The sequence below is a fragment of the Anomaloglossus baeobatrachus genome, chromosome 3 (genome assembly GCF_048569485.1).
Source record: "Anomaloglossus baeobatrachus isolate aAnoBae1 chromosome 3, aAnoBae1.hap1, whole genome shotgun sequence".
NCBI classification, from domain to species: Eukaryota; Metazoa; Chordata; class Amphibia; order Anura; family Aromobatidae; genus Anomaloglossus; species Anomaloglossus baeobatrachus.
Window position 1 is genome coordinate 253295281 of NC_134355.1, and position 26780 is coordinate 253322060.

Sequence of the window (26780 nt, forward strand, 5' to 3'; positions counted from 1 at the left end):
CATCAAGAATAAGAAAAAGAAGTCTTTGTATATACCTGTTCTTTTCAGAAGTGTCATACACATGGCTGCACTGTGATCTTGCCTGTAGAAGAAAAGAAAAATTGGTCAGATGTTTAGCACTTGACACAGGAAAGAAGCCCTGAGATCATAAACGGATGGGACAAAAATGCTAAACTTTTGAATTCCCTCACACGTAACTTTTTGGGCAGACCTCATGTTTGCATAATGAAAATCATTGCACCCAGCTGCCAAGAATAACAAGAACAGGAAATGAGCAGTGAAAGCTTTTTTGCTCTTCATCTGACGTTCTCTGCTCCTTTTTATCAATGTCGCCATTTAAACCAGTGAGGAGGTCTGTATACTCCACCTCACAATGTAACGCTGGCTAGAAGGAGTAAACTGAGAAGTTTATATAATGGCATTAACATAGTTCTTCACATAAAAATTGAAAGAATGGTGGGAAAAAATTACCATACATTATTATAAGTTATACAATGATGATAGAAAAGAAGTAGAGAGGATTTACACCTTTCCACCAGTCATATACTAAAGTTCAAAAGAAACGAGAAAAACTAAGGTTTTGGTTTTGTTGCATTGGACAAAAGAAAGTAAAGACATAGCGGATGACACCTTTGAATGATCCTTGCTATAAATTGTCACTTTGAAATTGCTGAACAAGATCACCAATTTTTTGGCACTTCCTCTTAGAACTTTTGCAAAAATTGAAACCTGACCTCAAAAAAGAAAGTTACAATATTGTTGTAACGGAATCAAGAAAAAATTACTGAACTTTGGGTACTGCTCGAACGTCAATTTTTTTAATAAATCATAAAATATGGCCAATTTTATGATTTATTAAAAAAAAATTAAAAAAATGAAAATTTTGAGAAGGTAACTGGAGATCTTGACATGATCTCATAACCATTATTGATTAGACTAAATTCTGCAAATGGTTTTCGTAAAAACAGTCTACAGCCTAAAACATGCCAAGCTGGGAGGGCACTGTGAATTTAATAGAATCATGGAAAGCTAGAGTTGGAAGGGACCTTAAGGGCCATCGGGTCCAACCCCCTGCGAGTGCAGGTTTTCCTAAATCATCACAGCTATATGTTTATCCAGCTTCTGCTTGAAGATTTCCATTGATGGAGAGCTCACTACCTCCCATGGTAGCCTGTTCCATTCTCTGACTGCCCTCACAGTCAGAAAGTTTTTCCTAATCTCTAATCTGAATCTCCTTCCTTTTAATTTCTTCCCATTGCTTTTTGTACTTCCTTGTGATAATGAGAATAGGTTTGTTCCCTCTGCAATGTGACTACCTTTAAGATATTTGTAGACCGTTATCAAGTCTCCTCTCAGCCTTCTCTTTTGCGAACTAAACATTCCTAGTTCTTTTAGCCGGTCTTCATAGAACATGGTTTGCAGACCTTCTACCATCTTGGTTGCTCTTCTCTGGACTTGCTCCAAAATATCGATGTCTTTCTTGAACTGGGGTGCCTAGAACACTAGTATTCCAGGTGGGGTCTGACCAGGGCAGAGAATAGGGGAATAATTACCTCTCAATGTGCACTCCCTAGTGCAGACCTGGGCAAGGGGCGGCCCGCGGGCCACATCCGGCCCGCCTACTCACTGTGACCGGCCCGCCCGTCTTCAGCCAGTGCAGTGGAGCCGGGCTGCAGCGTGCCGAGCAGGGAGAGATCCTGTGCAGGTCCGCACAGTAAGTGCAGGCAGCGGAACGCAGGAGTCTTTCCTCTGTTCCCTGCCGGCACTAATTGTCAGTGACACACGCGCGCGCTCTCATGTTGTCAGTACTGCGCTGCGTGTGTCATTTCAAAGGTTCCCGCTCGCCCTGCAGGAGAAGGAGCAGCACAGCAGACAGAATAATTCATGCTGCAGGACCTGCGATGACATCACGCCCATGTGACTGTGTGGGAGGAGACACGGGATGCCGGGCAGAAAGCAAAGATACTGAATCCTGAAGGAGATGTGGACACATGATAACTGGTAATAAGAAAAGAGGGGACATGAGAGGGAGGGAGCTGCAGGGTGAGTGGCATATGAGGGAAGATGGAGTTGCAGAGTGAGTGGCATATGAGGGAAGATGGAGTTGCAGGGTGAGTGGCATATGTGGGAAGATGGAGTTGCAGGGTGAGTGGCATATGAGGAAAGATGGAGTTGCAGGGTGAGTGGCATATGAGGGAAGATGGAGTTGCAGGGTGAGTGGCATATGTGGGAAGATGGAGTTGCAGGGTGAGTGGCATATGAGGGAAGATGGAGTTGCAGGGTGAGTGGCATATGAGGGAAGATGGAGTTGCAGGGTGAGTGGCATATGTGGGAAGATGGAGTTGCAGGGTGAGTGGCATATGAGGGAAGATGGAGTTGCAGGGTGAGTGGCATATGAGGGAAGATGGAGTTGCAGGGTGAGTGGCATATGAGGGAAGATGGAGTTGCAGGGTGAGTGGCATATGTGGGAAGATGGAGTTGCAGGGTGAGTGGCATATGTGGGAAGATGGAGTTGCAGGGTGAGTGTCATATGTGGGAAGATGGAGTTGCAGGGTGAGTGGCATATGAGGGAAGATGGAGCTGCAGGGTGAGTGCCATATGAGGGAAGATGGAGTTGCAGGGTGAGTGGCATATGTGGGAAGATGGAGTTGCAGGGTGAGTGGCATATGAGGGAAGATGGAGTTGCAGGGTGAGTGGCATATGAGGGAAGATGGAGTTGCAGGGTGAGTGGCATATGTGGGAAGATGGAGTTGCAGGGTGAGTGGCATATGAGGGAAGATGGAGTTGCAGGGTGAGTGGCATATGAGGGCTGCAGACTGACAGAAGGATGTGAAGTGGTGCAGAGTGTTTGAGAGGGGTAAGTTGGTGTACAGGCAGGGTGAGATATGTGGGCAGGGTGTGTGACATATCGTGATGTAGTGTGTGTGATCTGGGGGGTGCAGGCTGTATGGGGAGCAGGGTGTGTGAGATATGGGGATGCAGGTTGTATGGGTAGCAGGGTGTGTGAGATATGGGGGTGCAGGTTGTATGGGGAGCAGGGTGTGTGACATATGGGGGTGTAGTATATTACAGGTGTGCTATATGGAGGTGTATATAGTGGTGTAATATATGGGGGGTATAGTGATGTAGTATATTACAGGTGTGCTATATGGAGGTGTATATTACAGGTGTGCTATATAGGGGTGTAGTGATGTAGTATATTACAGGTGTACTATATGGGGGTGTACTATATTACAGGTGTAGTATATGGGGTGTAGTGATGTAGTATATTACAGGTGTGCTATATGGAGGTGTAGTATATTACAGGTGTGCTATATGGAGGTGTAGTATATTACAGGTGTACTATATGGAGGTGTACTATATTACAGGTGTAGTATATGGGGTGTAGTGATGTAGTATATTACAGGTGTATATAGGGGTGTAGTATATTACAGGTGTACTATATGGAGGTGTAGTATATTACAGGTGTACTATATGGAGTTGTAGTATATTACAGGTGTGCTATATGGAGGTGTAGTATATTACAGGTGTACTATATGGGGGTGTACTATATTACAGGTGTAGTATATGGGGTGTAGTGATGTAGTATATTACAGGTGTACTATATGGGGGTGTACTATATTACAGGTGTAGTATATGGGGTGTAGTGATGTAGTATATTACAGGTGTGCTATATGGAGGTGTAGTATATTACAGGTGTGCTATATGGAGGTGTAGTATATTACAGGTGTGCTATATGGAGGTGTAGTATATTACAGGTGTGCTATATGGAGGTGTAGTATATTACAGGTGTGCTATATGGAGGTGTAGTATATTACAGGTGTACTATATGGGGGTGTACTATATTACAGGTGTAGTATATGGGGTGTAGTGATTTAGTATATTACAGGTGTATATAGGGGTGTAGTATATTACAGGTGTACTATATGGAGGTGTAGTATATTACAGGTGTACTATATGGAGGTGTAGTATATTACAGGTGTGCTATATGGAGGTGTAGCATATTACAGGTGTATTATATGGGGGTGTACTATATTACAGGTGTAGTATATGGGGTGTAGTGATGTAGTATATTACAGGTGTGCTATATGGAGGTGTAGTATATTACAGGTGTGCTATATGGAGGTGTAGTATATTACAGGTGTACTATATGGAGGTGTACTATATTACAGGTGTAGTATATGGGGTGTAGTGATGTAGTATATTACAAGTGTATATAGGGGTGTAGTATATTACAGGTGTACTATATGGAGGTGTAGTATATTACAGGTGTACTATATGGAGTTGTAGTATATTACAGGTGTGCTATATGGAGGTGTAGTATATTACAGGTGTACTATATGGAGGTGTACTATATTACAGGTGTACTATATGGAGGTGTAGTAAATTATAGGTGTACTATATGGAGGTGTAGTATATTACAGGTGTACTATATGGAGGTGTAGTATATTACAGGTGTGCTATATGGAGGTGTAGTATATTACAGGTGTACTATATGGAGGTGTACTATATTACAGGTGTAGTATATGGGGTGTAGTGATATAGTATATTACAGGTGTAGTACAGTTAGGTCCAGAAATATTTGGACAGTGACACAATTTTCGCGAGTTGGGCTCTGCATGCCACCACATTGGATTTGAAATGAAACCTCTACAACAGAATTCAAGTGCAGATTGTAACGTTTAATTTGAAGGTTTGAACAAAAATATCTGATAGAAATTGTAGGAATTGTACACATTTCTTTACAAACACTCCACATTTTAGGAGGTCAAAAGTAATTGGACAAATAAACCAAACCCAAACAAAATATTTTTATTTTCAATATTTTGTTGCGAATCCTTTGGAGGCAATCACTGCCTTAAGTGTGGAACCCATGGACATCACCAAACGCTGGGTTTCCTCCTTCTTAATGCTTTGCCAGGCCTTTACAGCTGCAGCCTTCAGGTCTTGCTTGTTTGTGGGTCTTTCCGTCTTAAGTCTGGATTTGAGCAAGTGAAATGCATGCTTAATTGGGTTAAGATCTGGTGATTGACTTGGCCATTGCAGAATGTTCCACTTTTTTGCACTCATGAACTCCTGGGTAGCTTTGGCTGTATGCTTGGGGTCATTGTCCATCTGTACTATGAAGCGCCGTCCGATCAACTTTGCGGCATTTGGCTGAATCTGGGCTGAAATTATATCCCGGTACACTTCAGAATTCATCCGGCTACTCTTGTCTGCTGTTATGTCATCAATAAACACAAGTGACCCAGTGCCATTGAAAGCCATGCATGCCCATGCCATCACGTTGCCTCCACCATGTTTTACAGAGGATGTGGTGTGCCTTGGATCATGTGCCGTTCCCTTTCTTCTCCAAACTTTTTTCTTCCCATCATTCTGGTACAGGTTGATCTTGGTCTCATCTGTCCATAGAATACTTTTCCAGAACTGAGCTGGCTTCATGAGGTGTTTTTCAGCAAATTTAACTCTGGCCTGTCTATTTTTGGAATTGATGAATGGTTTGCATCTAGATGTGAACCCTTTGTATTTACTTTCATGGAGTCTTCTCTTTACTGTTGACTTAGAGACAGATACACCTACTTCACTGAGAGTGTTCTGGACTTCAGTTGATGTTGTGAACGGTTTCTTCTTCACCAAAGAAAGTATGCGGCGATCATCCACCACTGTTGTCATCCGTGGACACCCAGGCCTTTTTGAGTTCCCAAGCTCACCAGTCAATTCCTTTTTTCTCAGAATGTACCCGACTGTTGATTTTGCTACTCCAAGCATGTCTGCTATCTCTCTGATGGATTTTTTCTTTTTTTTCAGCCTCAGGATGTTCTGCTTCACCTCAATTGAGAGTTCCTTAGACCGCATGTTGTCTGGTCACAGCAACAGCTTCCAAATGCAAAACCACACACCTGTAATCAACCCCATACCTTTTAACTACTTCATTGATTACAGGTTAACGAGGGAGACGCCTTCAGAGTTAATTGCAGCCCTTAGAGTCCCTTGTCCAATTACTTTTGGTCCCTTGAAAAAGAGGAGGCTATGCATTACAGAGCTATGATTCCTAAACCCTTTCTCCGATTTGGATGTGAAAACTCTCATATTGTAGCTGTGAGTGTGTACTTTCAGCCCATATTATATATATAATTGTATCTCTGAACATGTTTTTGTAAACAGCTAAAATAACAAAACTTGTGTCACTGTCCAAATATTTCTGGTCCTAACTGTATATAGGGGTGTAATGATGTAGTATATCGGAGGTGTATTATATAGTGGTGCAGTATAATACAGGTGTATATGGGGGTGTAGTATATTACAGGTATATGGAGGGAGTGTAGTATAATACAGGTGTAGTATATAGGGGTGTAGTGGTGTAGTATATTACAGGTGTAGTATATGGAGGGAGTGTAGTAATGTAGTATATTGGGTAGAACTGAGGTAATTATATTAGTCCGGCCCTCTAAACCAATCCCAATTTCTCATGCGGCCCCATGGGAAAATTAATTGCCCACCCCTGCCCTAGTGGAAGGAGTAATTCCTTTTGCAGCAATGTATGAGGGCTTTGCTTTCAAGGCAATTTCCTTAGATTTTGCTAAATTTACAGTATAGGGAACTGAAGTTTCAATGATGTGACCCAGAAAACAGAAGAAAGGAAGTGTATAAATTTTGACATAAAACTCCTTATTTGTACATACATTATTTAGAAATCTTCCTTATTTTCACAGGGCTTAAACGGGACATTATATATGATCTGTGATGCACTGGGAAAATGTAGTAACTCCAGAACTGAACTTGCCTGAGAAACACATCAACACCTTTTTCAGCTAAGCAGTTGTGGAGAAAGCTGTTGGTGCATACTCATCTCCTCTAGATGTAAAATATTCACAGTGATATACAACCTGATTTAGAAGGCCTAGTGCTAAAAAGATGATCTATAATACAGGGAAAACTGGCACGAAGACATCTTAACATGGAAGCTAAATTCTACTAAAACCAACTTCTATTTAAAGTGTATCTAAAGTATCCATTAGGGCATCTAGAGGTCAGAAGCCACATCCTGTTAAAGTAACCTACAAGGAGGTCATTCATTGGGTACTGGCTACTGTTTTCCTTTACAGAGAAAAAAACAAGAGAAATAGATTTTCAGTAAACCCTTATAATCCTTAAAATTTGAATTATGTAATAATAAAGCTATTTATTGCTGCTCGAGTTATGCACCTAAAAGAATAAGACGATGCTTATATCCACATCAGAGGCTCGGTCAACAATGTTGGCAATTTTATTAAATTTGATTGAAAAATAGCACCAAATATAGTTCTAAGTCGTCCTAAAAGTGACTAGCAGTTGATCTCAGGTGTTAACCTGGCCAACTTCCAACGATGGTGTCTTTAGATGGGAGAATCGATTCACCGGACTCCGGTACATATACCAGATGAGTAATCTGTGACCGCTGGACAAGAGACCTGTGAATCTCCTTATCTCCTTACACTCATAGGTCTTCTTTGGTGCCTGTCAAGCCACATTGATTGCATCACGCCAGCCTGGATAATTTAAACGAAGAGCCAGGAATGCTGGGACGAAGAGCGATTCGTAGGCCTCCCGTTCAGCGGTCCCAGATTACAGAGATGGCTGATGGACCAGAGTCCTGCAAATTGATTGTCTCTTTTTTTTACTTTATTTATTTTGCTTGCTTTACAGACATGATCATCTCTGTCCACATTGGGGATCACAATCTAAATTCCCTATAAGTATGTCTTTGGAGTGTGGGAGGAAACCGGAGCACCCGGAGGAAACCCACACAAACAAGGAGAGAACAAAGAAACTCCTTGCAGATGTTGTCTTTGGTGGGATTTGAACCCAGGACCCAAGTTCTGCAAGGCCACTGTGTTACCCTAATAATATAATCGTTCAGTCTCCATACAGTATCATGTTATTAGCAGCACATCCTTACACAGAATGATGTGTCATTGTGGAGGAGCAAATAAGAAACGGTATTTTTGATATATGAAGAGAAATGATAGAACTAAAACATTTTCAGAATGAAGCCTCCAGTACAAATTTTCAAGTATGAGCTAGGATACCTTCCACTTGACTAACCAATGTGTCATTAAGATGCTTTAATGTTCTGGAATATTTGTGAAAATAAGCTCTGGTGACATTTCTCCTTATTTTATAAGGTTAATGTACTAACAGGAATGAGCGAACTAAAGAAACCCAAATATTATTGTAAGTACTTTGTGTCCACATTTATATTGGCTGACAAAGAGGAAGAAAAGCACATAAGTTTTATTGGTTACTGCAGTGTTGTCCAAGGCTGTACCCATTATATGACGCTTAAAAATGACTTCATTTCCTAACTGAGATCTGGAAAATCTGATAATAAGGTTGATGGCAGGGATACTTCTGTCCTTTTGGTATACAAAGTGATTAGGTCTCAAAGTATGAAGTTTAGATTATATTTTAATTTTGCAAATAAATTATATAACACAATCAATGGACCATCATAGGCATACATTTCTATTACATAGCTATCAAATGCCATCTTTTTCAGCTCTCAGTCCTTCTGGTCTTGTTGGAGCAGAAGGCTGGTCCATTTTTACTGGACAGCCATGGTATTTCAGGAAAACTCCTGAAAAGAAGAATCACCCAAGATTTCAAAGACGTTACAACGATTGAGAGTGTGCATGTAAACAGTGTTAAAATAAAGTCTTCATATATATGGAGATTGCTGCATACAAACAGTAAGGGATATAGTAATAGAACATTTCAGTCACACACCAGCTACCAAAACACTGTGTGGTGTACAGTACAGACCAAAAGTTTGGATACACCTCCTAATTCAAAGAGTTTTCTTTATGTTCATGACTCTGAAAATTGTAGATTCACGTTGAAGGCATCAAAACTATGAATTAGCACATGTGAAATGAAATACTTAACAAAAAAGTGTGAAACAACTGATAATATGTCTTATATTCTAGGTTCTTCAAAGTAGTCACCTTTTGCTTTGATTACTGCTTTGCACACTCTTGGCATTCTCTTGATTAGCTACAAGAGGTAGTCACCGGAAATGGTTTTCACTTCACAGGTGTGTCCTGTCAGGTTTAATAAGTGGGATTTCTTGCATTGTAAATGGGGTTGGGACCATCAGTTGTGTTGTGCAGAAGTCTGGTGGATACACAGCTGATAATCCTACTGAATAGACTGTTAGCTGCTTTTTTCTTGCTACAATACAAATTCTAAGTAAAGAAAAAGGAATTGCCATCATTACTTTAAGAAATGAAGGTCACTCAGTCCAAAAAATTGGGAAAACTTTGAAAGTGTCCCTAAGTGCAGTGGGAAAAACCATCAAACGCTACAAACAACCTGGCTAACATGAGGACCGCCCCAGGAAAGGAATTACCTCTGCTGGGGGCAATAAGTTTATCCGAGTCACCAGCCTCAGAAATCGCAGGTTAACAGCAGCTCAGATTAGAGACCAGGTCAATGCCACACAGAGTTCTAGCAGTAGACACATCTCTAGAACAACTGTTAAGAGGAGACTTTGTGCAGCCTTCATGGTAAAATAGCTGCTAGGAAACCACTGCTAAGGACAGGCAACAAGCAGAAAAGACTTGTTTGGGCTAAATAACACAAGGAATGGACATTAGACCAGTGGAAATCTGTGCTTTGGTCTGATGAGTCCAAATTTGAGATCTTTGGATCCAACGACCGTGTCTTTGTGCAACGCAGAAAATGTGAATGGATGGACTCTACATGCCTGGTTCACACTGTGAAGCATGGAGGAGGAGGTGTGATCGTGTGGGGGTGCTTTGCTGGTGACACTGTTGGGAATTTATTCAAAATTGAAGGCATACTGAACCAGCATGGCTACCACAGCATCTTGCAGCGGCATACTATTCCATCTGGTTTGCGTTTAGTTGGACCATCATTTATTTTTCAACAGGACAATGACCTCAAACACACCTCCAGGCTATTTAAGGGCTATTTGACTAAGAAGGAGAATGATGGGGTGCTACGCCAGATGACCTGGCCTCCACAGTCACCAAACCTGAACCCAATCGAGATGGTTTGGGGTGAACTGGACCGCAGAGTGAAGGCAAAATGGCCAACAAGTGCTAAGCATCTCTGGGAACTCCTTCAAGACTGTTGGAAGACCATTTCCAGTGACTACCTCTTGAAGCTCATCAAGAGAATGCCAAGATTGTACAAAGCAATAATCAAAGCAAAAGGTGGCTACTTTGAAGAACCTAGAATATAAGACATATTATCAGTTGTTTCATAGTTTTTTGTTAAGTATTTCATTTTACATGTGTTAGTTCATTGATGCCTTCAATGTGAATCTACAATTTTCAGAGTCATGAAAATAAAGAAAACTTTTTGAATGAGGTGTGTCCAAACTTTTGTTTGGTCTGTACTGTACATCCATGGTATTATTGGAACCACAACATATAGCTTAAAAGGGAGATAAAGGAAGAAAAAAAAACAAGAAAAAGGTAAAGGAAAGAATTAAAAGCTAACGTTAAAATAACGGTTCTTATTAAGTGCTCCACGTATGAGAATATGAGAAATTGACCCATTATTTTGTTCAGAATGAGGTCCAAGTGTCATCTGTTTTTCTTGTACATGAAAAAAAAAGTTCTCCATCAAAATAATAGGGGATTCACATATCGCTGCATGAACCGGTCACGAGCCAGTATGTGTTCAAGTATAGTTAGGGCTCATGCACATATAACTGCTGAATATTCTGCAGCGATTTGACAGCACATGTGCGCTTCAAATCGCTGCAGATACACTGCATAATGGATGCAGTTTTTCTGTAAAAAAAAAGCCGATTTCATGCGCTATGGCTGCTGCCCCCACCATAGACCGAGTGGTAGAGGCATCCATAGCGCACGGAATAATTGACATGCTCATTTTATGAACGCACGAATTTGGGTCAAAATTTTAGCACCCAAATCGCTGCATTCATAAAAGCATTGTGCGCATGTGTCATGTACAATCTTCATAGATTGTGCAGGGGACGCAGGACGCATGCATTTACGCTGCAGTGGAATACATATATACATATATAAAACAACCATTCCTAAGGATAAGACAACAATTATAAGAGTTTGGGTACCTCCGCTAACATTTCCATGTATGGACTTGTAAGAAATGTGAGTACCTATGTACAAGGGGGAAAAGTCAGGACTGCACTGTATCTCAGTCCATAAAAATTAGGTAAAAGTTGGTGCTTGAGAGCTATAGTCTCCTATAATATCCATTAGTCATTACATCTTGATGATATCTTTTTGAATGTCGGGTGATCATGTTTACCCGGGCAGACAATGGCTTGTTCGACAATGATTACTTTGTTAGGATATTAATAAAAATATGGCACCATTGCAACTACATGCCTTTTTTGCCATTTATACCTTATCTAAAAGGAAAAAGTGTGGCCAGTCATTTTTATTTGGTCATAACCCTACAAATCATGTTAATCTTGTATCAACTTCAGTCACATTTCACCTCCAATGTCCTATAGCTTATAACATGGTTAATTCAAGAACATTTGAAATCTGACTTTTGAAAGAAAAAAAGAAAAAAAAAATGGAAAAAAAATGTTAGTGGAATCTGGAAGAAATGTTACAACATGTCTGGCATAGTCTGGTTGCCTTCAAATACACTGAAAACATTCACGTTGCTATCGTGGCATCAGCTGCCACTTGATATCATGGTAACAAAGAATGGGATGACCATAAGTAATGAAATATTTGTGCTGAAAATGTTGGGAAATCTGATAAATTTGAACTGTCAAGTGATGTCCACATTTCATGCTTCAATACCACATATAACAAACTAAGAGTGGATGGAAAATGTTTCCCCGAAAAGCATGGCGCATTCCCAGAGTCAAACTAAACACAGACTTATTTCCACAGGATGGCTATAAAACTCATACATGGTGCCAAATTCATTTCTTTAGACACCTTCTTTACTGGCAAAAGAAGTTGGCCTGGACCTGGTTAGTCTCCCATTGAACACGTTAATTGTATGTGTAAGATGCCAAGACACAAAGCATATTGAACTGTGCTGGCTAATGTTCCCACTGCGTTCACGTGGACAAGACAAATATTTCTATTTTATTCATTACTATTGGGTACACATCTAAGGCTGGCAGCCAGGACCTGTTTTTGTGAACTATGTGTTGCATGTGTAATTCATCATTTATGCTTCCAATGTACAAGTAGCTCTACATGTAGCCTGCAAACTGGAAAGTAGCGAGCCATCCAGGCCAAAATTGTCACCTACGATGGGCTGTGACCCTCATGAATGACTCAAATTGTTTTCCTGGAAAGCCTCTTTTACTTGGTATTATTACCTACTTTGCAAACAGTTTGCAGGAGGTATACCTCTGATTTTGAGGCACTTAACATAGCATATTAGGCAGCTACAACGGTTTGCCTCCCTATAAAGAATATTAGCAAGCTATGTCCTTCTGCAGATTATAGACCGATGTAAATGGCTTGTTGATGATAGCTGCTACAACCGAGGGAAATGTCAATTCCATTAACATGCCACAAAAGAAACAGACTATATACTGTCCAAAAAAGTCTACAGCTTGTTAACAGTACAATGAACAGAAAGGAATGGTACTGCAATATGTTAGGTATTTTGAGTGAACATGTCAGCAGGGCGAATAAAGGTGGTCATACTCTTTTATTAGCTGTTGGCCATGTTTGTTGGGTCGGCAGCTAATCGTCTCAGCTCCCCCACATACATCACCGTTGGACACATGCATGTGTTATTGTGGGGAAGGGGAAGTAAGCCTTTGCAAAACATTTATGGCAAAAGCTTATCTCCCTTGAAAACATAAAGAGTGGTCACTGAGATTTTATATGCTGGATACTTCTTTAACTTGACATCATCCTTCTGGGGAGATTTAAGAGGACCTTATACATACCAGATAGTCAACCAGTCTTCACAAAATTGGTGGGTGGATCCAACTTTACTCCAATGTTCATGGGGCAGTTAGGCATTCAGTTAGAATAGGAAATAATAAAGAGGTTGTCCACTACTTTTAAATTGATGGCCTATCCTTAGGATAGGTTATCAATGTCTTATCGGATTGTGTCCGCTGTTCCGAGTGCCAATAATGGCAGCTGGAAATGCTCAATTCTAGAGCTTGAATTGATAGGTACTGCACATCCACCTCCTCTTGATTTGATTTTTCAGACATGTGCAGTACCCGGCCGCAACTGCTATTAGAAGATGCTTTGGAACTGAGCTACTGCCCACACCGACAACAGCTGATCAGTGGGAGTGCCCCGGTTGATCAGACATTGATGACCTATCCTAAGGCGGGCTTTGCACACTACGACATCGCAGGTGCGATGTCGGTGGGGTAAAATCGAAAGTGATGCACATCCGGCGTCGCAGTCGATATCGTAGTGTGCAAATCCTTTTTGATACGATTAACGAGCGCAAAAGCGTCGTTATCGTATCATCGGTGTAGGGTCCGACATTTCCATAATGCCGTACAGCGACAGGTACGATGTTGTTCCTCGTTTCTGCGGCCACACACATCGCTGTGTATGATGCCGCAGGAGCGAGGAACATCTCCTACCTGCGTCCCGGCTGCAATGCGGAAGGAAGGAGGTGGGCGGGATGTTTACGTCCTGCTCATCTCCGCCCCTCCGCTGCTATTGGCTGCTTGCCGTGTGACGTTGCTATGACGCCGCACGACCCGCCCCCTTAGGAAGAAGGCGGATCGCCGGCCAGAGCGACGTCGCAGGGCAGCTGAGTGCATGTGAAGCTGGCGTAGCGATAATGTTCGCTACGCCAGCAATCACAAGATATCGCTACTGCGACGGGGGCGGGTACTATCGCGCTTGACATCGCAGCATCGGCTTGTGATGTCGCAGCGTGCAAAGTACCCCGAAGGATAGGCAATCAATGTAAAAGTAGCGGACAACCTCTTTAAGCAATGTCAAGTTCCACATTTATATGGGATTATTATGGTTCCAACCATCGGAATTTAACAAGAGATAAACAAATAAACTATAAAATTTACAAACACAAGTTAAGAACTATAAATCTATGAAGAAACTGATTGCAAAACACAAGAAATATTACTTTACAACTCATGAGAGGAAACTCCAAGTATTAGGCTAAGACCGCACTTTGCGTTTCCACCTGCGTTTCAGGTGCTTTTTAGGTCCGTTTTGAGATGCACCTTTTTCATGCCAAAAGGCATGCGTTTTGATTTCCCAGCAAAGTCTATGGAAAATGGGGATTTCTAAACCGCACTTTGCGTTTTAAAACGCTGCGTTTAATTTGCATATTTTGTGGCAAAAACCATGCGTTCAAAGAAGCAGCATGTCAGTTGTTTTGGTCATTTTTGGTGCGTTTTGCTAACATTGAAGTCAATAAGAAATGGCAAAAACCAAGAAACTTCAAATTTTCTGCGTTTTAGGTGCTGAAAACATGCGTTTTTACTTCAAAAACGCATGCTGTTCTGACATTAAAATAATGGAATATGTCCCTTTACACACACACATAGTCCGACAATGAAATTAAAGAAAAATTGGATTTTATTGCTATTTTAACATTAAGTATCCTAAAACCGTTATAATTTCATGAAATATAAATATTTTCTTTATTAATTCCAAAATTATATAGGTTTTCCTTTTTTTCTCTTTTTTCATGATGTTTGACTATTTAATCTTTATTAAGCAGTGTCTTGATGTTCAAAACGCATCTGTCAAAACGCAGGTGAAAAACCATTGAAAAAGTGCTGAAAACGCATCTTAAATGCGGTAAATACGCATGCGTACTCAGCGCTAAAGTTCTGAAAAAGGCAACTTTGGTCAAATCAATTAAGCCCAAAACGTGCGTTTAGAACTGCAAGTAGGAGGACGCAAAGTGCGGTCTTAGCCTTAGGCTAAGGACACACGGCGAGTAAAAAGGAGGGAGTGGAATGTGATAAAAAAAATTGCATTACACTCAGACCAGTGTTACTCTACGGCAGTGTTTCTCAACTCCAGTCCTCAAGACCCACCAACAGATCATGTTTTCAGATTTTCCTCAATCAGGTTTTCAGGATTTCCTTAATGTTGCACAGGTGATGGAATTATTCCCTGTCTAATATTGAAGAAAACCTGAAAACATGATCTGTTGTTGGGTCTTGAGGACTGGAGTAGAGAAACACTGCTCTACGGGGTCGCTCCCATGAGTGATTTTTTTCTCAGCCCTAATTGGACTGAGAAAACAATCACAGTATGCTGCAGTTGGAATCTGATTTGTTTTCAGTCGTACCCATACAAGCCTATGGGGGCGAGAGAAACATCGCATTGCACTCGCATTACACCACAGTACAGTGCGATAATTGCATCAGCTGACAATGGAGGAGATAGGGAGATTACTCCCTCCGTCTTCTCCGCAGCGCTTGCCCTGTCCTCCACGGTTGTGCTGTGATCGCGTCACAGTGGCATGACACTCGGTTTACACTCCAACAGAGCGGGAGCTGAGTGTCATGTGATGCACTTGCAGTAGTGCTCGTGTGGCCCCAGCCTTAAGGCTGCTTTACATGTGTCGATTTCTCGTGCAATTGCATTTGCGATCACACCCACCCCCATCGTTTGTGCGGCACAGGCAATTTCTTGCCTGTGTCGCACAATGTTGTAACCCCCCGTCACACTCACTTACCTTCCAAACGACCTCGCTGTGGGTGGCGAACATCCACTTCCTGAAGAGGGAGGGACGTTCAGTGTCACAGCGACATCACACAGCGGCCGGCCAATAGAAGCGGAGGGACGGAGATGAGCGGGACGTAACATCCCGCCCACCTCCTTCCTTCAGCATTGCCAGAGGACGCAGGTAAGCTGCAGTTCATCGTTCCCGGGGTGTCACCCGGAGCGATGTGTGCTGCCTCGGGAACAATGAACAACAGGACTTTCGTTTTTTTGAAAATGAGCGACGTGTCAGCGATAAACGAGAAGGTGAATATTTCTGCTCGTTCATAGCTGTCACACGCTACGATATCACTAACGATGCCGGATGTGCGTCACTTACGACGTGACCCTGCCGACATCTCGTTAGATATATCGTAGCGTGTAAAGCCCGCTTTACACTAAAGAGATTAGCAGAGCTGAACACTAATATACATGACTTGTGTAACGCCATGCTTTATAAACAATATGCTCAGTTATTATGTAGTACCAAAAAACTCCACGGCACATCAGTCCCTGTCCCAAAGGGGCAAACAATTTAATACTCCAACGTCACAAACATTCAAGGGCCAATTTTATAGGAAGCTAATTAGCCAAATAACCAGGTGCTGTGGGCAGCAGCGCTGCTTTTGGACATTTTATGTACCGTATATGACTGACATGAATATAATCAATGAATAATTCTCTGACTGCTTTCTCCCAATTCAAGAAATACTGCTTTGCCATTGGCATACAGAAAGCAAAAAAATGCAAGATCTGACAATTGTTACATAGTTCTGCCATGTGGGCAAAGTAAGGGACCAAAGACTGACCCTGCAGGTTATACAATCGGGATTTAGGGCACTTGGTGGATTACAGCTGCCGGGTATGGATTTGCTGCGCTCCGCACAATATGAACTGTGAGATGATGCTGATGAGCTGTTGGCTACAAAAGAAGACATTAAAGCTACATAAGATTTCTTGTGCCTACTTACTGGAAAACAACAGGGATTTATTTTTACCACATATATCTTCATGTTGCCAGCATAGTGCCAGGACCCAATAATTTAATCTTGAATGCAGCAATCAAACGTTCACAGAAACACTAACAATCAGGAGCTGAGTGTCATTAAAGCCATCATTATTCTTCTTGGGCCCTTTATTGACATGACTTCTACCAGACAGGAGAAAATGCTACATTCATGACCACTAATTGTTCTAATTGAATCCGAAAATGGACTCTGTGGCAAATGTAATACTGCACTCTAACCACATACCACAGAAGGCAGCAAGAACATAATTAGATTCTATAAATTCTCACTTTCTGTGGCTTTAATGATAAATATAAAATCAGAGAATAAACTAATCTACTATTCTGTATTTATTCTGTATTTAAGGTCTATCCCAAGTTATACTTGTCAAAATTATTGGCCAAAAGCATTGCAAATAGAAACAGAGAAATAGGATTGATCTGAGACTATAACAATCTCATCACATGGTCTCATGCTCATACGTCCTCCAGCTGCACGATGGGAGAGCCTGTCAGTAACAGCGCCCTTTCTCCACAGTACCTCCATGGGTGCAATGAAACATTATGTATTTATCGTAAAGGTGTTTTATCAGCTTATAAAGTGATATTAAAGAGATTGTCTCCTACTGATACACTGATGGCCCTACCCTAAGGATAGGTCATCAATGTCTGATCAGCTAGGGTCCAACACTCCGCACCCCCGCCAATCACCAGAAATGATCAGTTCTGAAGCTGTCCCGTCTTCTCATAGTGGCGATGGCTGAGTACTACACATCTACCTGCCATTCAAATCAATAGGAGGTGGATGTGCAGTACCCGGCAACGGCCACTTATCAGTTGACAGGGCAGCTCCAGAACTGAGCATTTCTGGCTGCCTGCTGCTGCCATTGGCAACGAGAAGAGTTGATCTTGTAGAGTGTCGGAGCATGCCCGATCAGACATTGACGTCTTTTCCTAAGGATAGTCAATCAATGTAACAGTAGTGCACAACCTCTTTAAGGCATACAGTAATTTAGGGTATGTGCCCACGATCAGCAATAGCAGCGTTTTACATTCAACATGTTTCCGCTGCATCCAAAATGTTGCATTGTACAGTACAAGTACATTGGATGGGACTTAAAGAAATCCCATGTCAACTGTGCTTCTTTTCTACACAGCATAAACTGACATGTGGCATGGCTTTCCGAGCCACAGCATTTAAATTTATGCTGCAGAGATACAAGTGTTCTCCACTTTGAGAACACAGACAAAGTGCACAGCGCCCTGAACCCTGAGTGTGGACACGGGCCGCTGCAGTCTCCTGCAGAGAGCACTTACGGCCCTGGAGGAGAGGACACACTGCTTCCAGGACGCAGCTTGTCCTGGTCGTGTGCAGCCACTCTTAGGCCGGTTTCAGACGTCCGTGTTTTAGGTACGTGTGACATCCGTTTTTTACATGGATGCCACGCGTACCCATGATATTCTATAGGCTAACTCACACATCGGTGTTTTCACATGCATCGTGTGGCCCCGCACGCACACACAAAGACATGTCCGTTTTTCCTCCGGCAGCACTGATGTCACACGGCCCGCACACTGATGCGATCTGTGTGACACGTACCGGAGAAAACACGTGCCTTTAAAATAAAATGATTTTCTATACTCACCTGTTTCCAGTGCTTCAGTTTCCAGCAATGCTGTCACTTGCTTCCGATCCCCGCTCATTAAGTTCATTGCATATGCACAGGTGAGTATCCAGCAGTGTGGTCAGTGATGTCAGGATGTCATTGGAGTATCCAATGAACTTTGATGACCTCCTGACGACACCCCCGTGACATCTGCGCTACAGCGGGCGTCATGGCAGTAACGTCACAAGTTTATCAGAGTATCCAATGAAATCTGATGACCTCCTGATAACACCCCCATGACATCCGCGTTACCGCTGGTGTCGCGACAATGACTTAACGGGTTCATCATAGTTCATTGTGAACTCCGGTGAACCTGTGACGTTACTGCTGCGACACCCGCTGTAGCGCGGGTGTCACAGGGGTGTTGTCAGGGGTCATCAAAGTGCTTTGTGAACTCCGATGAACCTGTGACGTCACTGCCGCAGATCACACACACACTACTGAGGGCGCCCCGGCGGTGACCTGGGCTGAACCTTATGAGGTCAAGGTCACCGCTGGGCCGCACACACAATGCTGAGGACGCCCCTGCTGTGACCTGGGCTGACCTTATGAGGTCCAGGTCACTGCAGGGAAGCACACTCAGCAGTGTGTGTGTGCTACAGGGGCTGCTCTCACAATCAATGGGGAACGTTCTTTTCTCCATTGAATGTGCCAGCAGTATAGGATCGACGTGGGCCCCTCCCAATTGGATTACATCGGACCAGGATTAGGGCTTTGACAAGGAAATAAATTGGAAAAGAGGGTCTCTCTTGTCTTTATCTATTTAATGATTTTCTCTTTTTATGTCTTTTCAGGTTCACTTTTGGGGAATGTGGTGGGACCTCACCATGGATTATGGCGGACCTTTTGTATTTTTTTCTTTTTAAAAAACAAATTGGTGACTAGATACCACCCATTACTAATACCAGGGCTTGATGACACAAATATTACCCCGTTTGCCACCATACCAGGTCAACGGGAAGAGTTGGGTCCAGCACCAGAATTTATAGCATCTAATGGTTGTGCCATTTCTTGAGTGGCTGTGGGCTGCTATTTTTAGGCAGTAAAGGGCCAAATAAACATGGCCCTTCCCACCCTAATAATATCAGCCCCCAGTTGTCTGCTGTACCATGGTTGGTTTTAGCAAAATGGAGTGGACCCCACGTCATTTTTTTTTTAAATTTAAAAATTTAAAAATAAGCATGGGATCTTCTGTATTTTTAATAACCAGCCAAGCTACAGCAGAGAAGAGAACTGAGGGTTGCAGTCTGCAGCTCTATATTTATTGAGCTATTCTATCTGTTTTGTCTATTTTATATTTTCTTTCTTAATTTCTTTCTTTATACCTCTCTATCTTATCTGTTCTATTTATCTTATCTATTCTATCTTTTCTATCTAATTATCTATCCTATCTATCCATCTATCTATTTATTTTATCTGTTCTCTTTATTTTATCTGTTCTATCTATTTTATCTATTTATCTTTCTATATCGATATATAATTTTTCAGGCTTTGCCCATCTTTTACACATTTAAAAACCATTCATTTCAGTATCATGCATTTTTTACCGGTACCAGTCACACGTATACAAACACGGATTTCACACGGACGACACACGTATGACACACGGATGACCATACCGGTACGTGTGGCTTGAACCTGTTTAAACACGGACGTCTGAAAAGGGTGTTAATGATGGTGGAATTGTGATCTCTCGGCGCCACACAAATCCTGGAGGTGAATGGGACACAGCACTTTCCCTGGACATTGGTGCTCTAAGCCACCCGGCAAGGATCTGAAGCTGGCCACTTCATATGTATAGAGCTGCTCTGAAGTTCTTGGCACATTAATGGCCTGATCACTGTTGTGCAAAGGAACAGCAGTGCAGCTGACAATTTATTTGTAGCCCCTTCAGATCAGTGACAATTCAAGGTTGGACCCCAACTGATCATAAAGTGAGAACATATCGTAGCAATATATGGTCACTTTATGTAATCAGGACTACCCCTTTATTCTGCATAATAAGGTATTTAAAAGTCAAGCCTACACTTGACATTTCTGCTGTGGAAACGCTACTGAGAATCCGCAGCAGCAAAATCTGAACCCAATAATGTGATTTGTGCTGCGGGTTTTCTTTGCAAAAGGTAGATGCAATTTTGCTGTGTGTAAACATACCCTAAGGCCTCTTTCACACGTCCTTGTTTCTGGTACGTGTTTGGTCCATTTCCTCACGTACCGGAGACACGGGCACACGTAGACCCATTTAAATAAATGGGTCTGCGCTCACACGCGTGTTCTGCCATGGACCGGTTGTACGTGCGGAGCATACGTGTGCCCGCGTGCTCCACACATAGACATGTCCGTTTTTCTCCGGCATCACGGGTGTCACACGGAACGCAAACGGACCACACGGAGGTGTTCCGTGTGACACGCGCTGGAGAAAACACACGTGTCTGAGAAAATAATAAAAAAACTTTGCTCACCTTCCCGAGCCCTCCTGTCTCTGCCGCTGCTGTTACTTTCTTCCGACCGCCGCTCATTATGCTCATTGCATATTCACTTCACTGCGGGCCGGAAGCAGCAGCAGCGGGAAGTCGGCAGGACCGGAGACCGAAGATCAGCACCACGGACAGCAACGCCAGGGACAGGTGAGCAGAAAGTTCTCGTTCTCTGTGTGTTATCACGGATAACACACGGGTACACACGTGTGCCATAAACACGGCTCACGGAGGGCAAAATACACCTTTGAGATGTCCGTGAAACACGTGCGTGGTCTTTCACGGATGTGTGAAAGAGGCCTAAATTATGTTTTTTAAATTACAAAACCACTGTAGGCCTCAGGGCTCTTCTCCACTTGCGTTTTATAAATCACAGCGATACTCGGCTCAAAATGCGAGTCGAGTGTCCTGTCTATGTCCTGCGTGTGGTCTGCGTACGGTGTGTGTTTTTTTCCTCACATAGAATCCGTATGACATGCGAGCATCATGCGAGTGCTATGTGAGTGTTTATGCAAGCAGCGGTGGACTGGCTACCGGATGAATCTCCTGTAAAACCAGTCCTGGCCGCGGTTACCTACACTGAGCTCCAGAGCTGTCACCTGAGCTCCAGGGATCAGCCCGGTCTGTTTGCAGCTGTGCTGACCTGACCAGCAATCGCCGGGGAATCAATCACTCGGCGCTCGCTGTTCAGGCTGCACTCTGGAGCTCAGGGGACAGCTCCGGGGTTCAGTGCAGGTAACCGTGGCCAGGCCTGGTATTACTGGAGATTCCTCCGGTAGCCAGTCTGACGCGGTATGCAAGTGTCAAGGATGCGTGTGACATGCGTATGCCATCTGTATGACATGTGCATGCCACCCGGATTCTGACTTTTTTCTCGCTCCCATAGGATTGCATGTGGGTGAGAGAGCTTAGAATCGCATCAAATCGCAGCATGCTGCGATTTCACCGAGAGCACGTGTGGAGTCGTAAAAAAACGGGGAAAAGGAGACAGCATCATATATAATCATTTGTCAGATTGCAAACCGCTTTTACAGGCGCTTACAATCAGACAAAAAAAACGCCAGTGGAGAAGAGCCCTCATTCAGACATCCATGATTTTTTACGTATGGAAAAGTATGAGTATTTTGAATGTGACTTTCAACAGTGTTTGGTCAGTGAATCATCAGTGCTTGGTCAATTTTGTACCATCAGTGTTTGGTCAGTATATCATCAGTGTTTGGTCAGTATATCATCAGTGTTTGGTCAGTGTATCATAAGTGTTTGGTCAATTTTTACCATCAGTGTTTGGTCAGTGTATCATCAGTGTTTGGTTAGTGTATCATCAGTGTTTGGTCAGTATACCATCAGTGTTTGGTCAGTGTATCATCAGTGTTTGGTCAGTATACCATCAGTGTTTGGTCAATGTATCATCAGTGTTTGGTCAATGTATCATCAGTGTTTGGTCAGTGTATCCAGTGTATCATCAGTGTTTGGTCAGTGTATCCAGTGTATCATCAGTGTTTGGTCAGTGTATCCAGTGTATCATCAGTGTTTGGTCAGTGTATCCAGTATATCATCAGTGCTTGGTCAGTGTATCCAGGGTATCATCAGTGTTTGGTCAGTGTATCCAGGGTATCATCAGTGTTTGGTCATATTTACCCTTAGTGTTTCTCATGTATGGATAAATAAATAAATGACAAAGCATTCCCATACTTTGCAGTTAATGACGGACTGATTTTCACTGACCCATAGACTTGTATGGGTAGTTTTCATCTGTGATGCCCGTAAAAAACAAATATGTCTCCATCAAGTTTTGTGGACACACGGATGAAACACGTAAGGGAAACATGGACGTCTAAATGAGAGTTGTCGTGGAGACCTTGTGTGGATGTAACATTGGCTAAATAGCTGCAGTTATGTGAGGACATGATAATGTCTTTGGCGACACAGGGTTTCCATGGCAACTGTGCACCTGGCAGAAAGAAAAGGAAACGCTGGCATCAACTGATTATATCTTAGCAAGAAGGTAAAATATTAAAGCCAGCTTTTCAGATATGACTGTACGGAGAGTGCAGGTAATATCCCTCTCATGGGTGCCCTGTGCCAGGCCTGAGGCACATGACTGTACAGAGAGTGCAGGTAATATCCCTCTCATGGGTGCCCTGTGCCAGGCCTGAGGCACATGACTGTACGGAGAGTGCAGGTAATATCCCTCTCATGGGTGCCCTGTGCCAGGCCTGAGGCACATGACTGTACAGAGAGTGCAGGTAATATCCCTCTCATGGGTGCCCTGTGCCAGGCCTGAGGCACATGACTGTACGGAGAGTGCAGGAAATATCCCTCTCATGGGTGCCCTGTGCCAGGCCTGAGGCACATGACTGTACAGAGAGTGCAGGTAATATCCCTCTCATGGGTGCCCTGTGCCAGGCCTGAGGCACATGACTGTACGGAGAGTGCAGGTAATATCCCTCTCATGGGTGCCCTGTGCCAGGCCTGAGGCACATGACTGTACGGAGAGTGCAGGTAATATCCCTCTCATGGGTGCCCTGTGCCAGGCCTGAGGCACATGACTGTACGGAGAGTGCAGGTAATATCCCTCTCATGGGTGCCCTGTGCCAGGCCTAAGGCACATGACTGTACGGAGAGTGCAGGTAATATCCCTCTCATGGGTGCCCTGTGCCAGGCCTAAGGCACATGACTGTACGGAGAGTGCAGGTAATATCCCTCTCATGGGTGCCCTGTGCCAGGCCTGAGGCACATGACTGTACGGAGAGTGCAGGTAATATCCCTCTCATGGGTGCCCTGTGCCAGGCCTGAGGCACATGACTGTACAGAGAGTGCAGGTAATATCCCTCTCATGGGTGCCCTGTGCCAGGACTGAGGCACATGACTGTACGGAGAGTGCAGGTAATATCCCTCTCATGGGTGCCCTGTGCCAGGCCTGAGGCACATGACTGTACGGAGAGTGCAGGTAATATCCCTCTCATGGGTGCCCTGTGCCAGGCCTGAGGCACATGACTGTACGGAGAGTGCAGGTAATATCCCTCTCATGGGTGCCCTGTGCCAGGCCTGAGGCATATGACTGTACGGAGAGTGCAGGTAATATCCCTCTCATGGGTGCCCTGTGCCAGGCCTGAGGCACATGACTGTACGGAGAGTGCAGGTAATATCCCTCTCATGGGTGCCCTGTGCCAGGCCTGAGGCACATGACTGTACGGAGAGTACAGGTAATATCCCTCTCATGGGTGCCCTGTGCCAGGCCTGAGGCACATGACTGTACGGAGAGTACAGGTAATATCCCTCTCATGGGTGCCCTGTGCCAGGCCTGAGGCACATGACTGTACGGAGAGTGCAGGTAATATCCCTCTCATGGGTGCCCTGTGCCAGGCCTGAGGCACATGACTGTACGGAGAGTGCAGGTAATATCCCTCTCATGGGTGCCCTGTGCCAGGCCTGAGGCACATGCCTTGAGCTGGTATAGTCAATGACGTCCTTGGTCATTATTGCAGAGTGCGGGGCTTACAGTAAGTTCTGCCCACAGGAAGGAGGAAGTTGAATTTCCCAAGCACACAGGATCTCTCCTTCACAATCCCACGCAGGTGCTTGTGGTCTTTCATTCTAGACATTGGCAGCCATCTGTACATATAGTACATTATAGCCTCACTGCCTCATTCCGCTTCTAGAGTACATGACTCACATATGAGACCTGCTTGCAATTCAGCAGAGGATGTTAGGTCACTGATTGCTTTCACTCTGAAGCTGTAATGTAGCACGTGCAAACCTCAAATCTTCCATCGAAACGGCTTGTCAAGTGCACTTCCCATCAGAAATATCACTGACAAAGCTACAAAGAAGATTACATTTATGGCCACTCCATTCTGATAACTGTAAGGTGGAGTATGTTTTATTGCAAGGGAATCTGTCACCAGGTTTCACCTGATTTCAGTGATGTGTCACTTACTGTCCTGCTTGCTATAGTTTTAATAAAATCAGTGTTTTATCAGCAGGAACTTATCACTAAAAGACTAGTTAAACCTGCAGTCAGGTAGTCCTCCATATTCCTGAGCTCTGTATAACCACACCACCAGCAATGATTGTCAGCTTTCTGCCTATGCACAGTGTACACAGCTGCCAATCAGTGGTGTGGGCAACATTATACAGAGCTCAGCATTCAGAGAACTGATAGATCAGCAGCAGATAAAAAAGTGATTTTATCAAAACTACAGCAAGCATCCAAGTAAGTAACAAATCGCTGGAATCAGTGACTCTGTCTCTACATTATGCTGGCAGAAAACAGATTCCTTTTAATGAAATATTACACAAAAAAAATATTGAAAAAGGGAGATAGCTTAAAAAAAGAAAACTGTTACAAAGCATGTCCCTAATTTCACCCTATGTCTATGTAACTGATCCCCACCAATGTGACCCCTCTGGTCTTAACTAGTGGCACCATTCACAAACTATTACAAACAAATGAAAGTCCATGAAAACATAAAATTACTAATATAATAGTAGAATATAATAGTAAAGAATGGAAAAAATAGGTCACACCATCAGGAAACACAGAAATCATAATCTACTGGTGAGTTAATAAAACCTCATTTACCATATTACCTCCTCTCAAGGCTAAGTGTGAACAAGTACATAGACAGTTCATGGAGATTTCCAATATCCTGCTTGTTTTCCAGTAACAGAGTTCATTATTCATTACCTATACAAAGTTCAAGGCTAAACACAGCAGCTTGTATGTATTGATCGTGGCCGTTCCAGCCATGTGCTTTATTTCTACAGAACGGGGCAGTCTGCTTATTAAAGGGACCTTGGTATATGACCGAACTATGATGCCATGAATGATATCAGTGAGTATATCCACTAAACAACCATCAAAGTACCAACCACAGGGGGGGGGGGGGACAAAAGAGAAATTCGGTCATCTGAAGTACCAACCACAGGGGGGGGGGGGGGACAAAAGAGAAATTCTGTCATCTGAAGTACCAACCACAGGGGGGGGGGGCAAAAGAGAAATTCTGCCATCTGTAGTACCAACCACGGGGGGGGGGGGGAGGGGGGCAAAAGAGAAATTCTGTCATCTGAAGTACCAACCACAGGGGAGGGCAAAAGAGAAATTCTGTCATCTCAAGTATCAACCACGGAGGGGGGGGGGGGGGAGAAATTCTGTCATCTGTAGTACCAACCACAGGGGGGGGGGAGAAATTCTGTCATCTGTAGTACCAACACAGGGGGGGGCAAAAGAGAAATTCTGCCATCTGTAGTACCAACCACGGGGGGGGGGGGCAAAAGAGAAATTCTGTCATCTGAAGTACCAACCACAGGGGAGGGCAAAAGAGAAATTCTGTCATCTCAAGTATCAACCACGGGGGGGGGGGGGAGAAATTCTGTCATCTGTAGTACCAACCACAGGGGGGGGGGGCAAAAGAGAAAATCTGTCATCTGAAGTACCAACCACGGGGGGGGGCAAAAGAGAAATTCTGCCATCTGTAGTACCAACCACAGGGGGGGGGGGCGCCAAAAGAGAAAATCTGTCATCTGAAGTACCAACCACGGGGGGGGGGTGGGGGGGGCAGAGAAATTCTGTCATCTGTAGTACCAACCACAGGGGGGGGGGGGCGCCAAAAGAGAAATTCTGTCATCTGAAGTACCAACCACAGGGGGGGGGGGCGCCAAAAGAGAAATTCTGTCATCTGAAGTACCAACCACAGGGGGGGGGGAAGAGAAATTCTGTCATCTGTAGTATAATCGCAGCTATTACATGATTTTGTGAGTGCTGCATATTTTTAAGAAGGATCATAGATCATATATAAACTGGGAAGCCAGGAGCAAAGCAAGTACAAATACTGTAAAAGCTGAGGGGGTATATGTGTGTTATTGGCAAAAGACCGGACGAGCAGCGGTTGTTTGTAAACCTCAAATCAATCTTATTGTTAAAACACGT

At 43.5% G+C, this 26780-nt stretch overlaps 1 protein-coding gene across 3 annotated transcripts in view; it reads right to left on the minus strand.

Annotated features, from left to right (window-relative positions):
- Positions 1 to 26780, minus strand: part of HIVEP2 (HIVEP zinc finger 2) — a 304455-nt gene that overhangs the window by 55982 nt on the left and 221693 nt on the right. For all 3 annotated transcript variants that reach the window (XM_075339798.1, XM_075339799.1, XM_075339800.1), the window contains one exon: positions 36 to 82. The gene's annotated coding sequence lies outside the window, so the exon portion shown is untranslated. The remainder of the gene's footprint in view (positions 1 to 35; positions 83 to 26780) is intronic.